This window comes from Theobroma umbraticum, unplaced genomic scaffold (assembly GCF_002168275.2).
Source record: "Theobroma umbraticum cultivar Fairchild unplaced genomic scaffold, ASM216827v3 scaffold_67.0, whole genome shotgun sequence".
Taxonomy (NCBI): Eukaryota; Viridiplantae; Streptophyta; class Magnoliopsida; order Malvales; family Malvaceae; genus Theobroma; species Theobroma umbraticum.
In genome coordinates this window covers 7,403,214-7,403,483 of record NW_018397262.1, presented here as the reverse complement: position 1 = coordinate 7,403,483, position 270 = coordinate 7,403,214, and positions in this window count along the sequence as shown.

Genomic DNA, 270 nt, shown 5'->3' with positions numbered 1-270 from the left:
ATCAATGTGAAATTGGGATTGTTCTTGATTCTTGCCTTAAAAGAATTAAGTTTAACGTGAAAATGAACTTTATTAGAATAAAAAGAAGATTCTCAGAGCTTTCCTCACTTATCTTGTTTTGAATGCCCGCAGATAATTCTACTTCTTATAACAAAAACAGTAGCCGAACATAGAAAGTAGAAACTCTCAAGGCAAAGACTTGTTTTATTTGGAATCTCTTTTTCTTTTTACTGTTACTATTTTTCGTATTCATATCCTTAGTGGAAGACA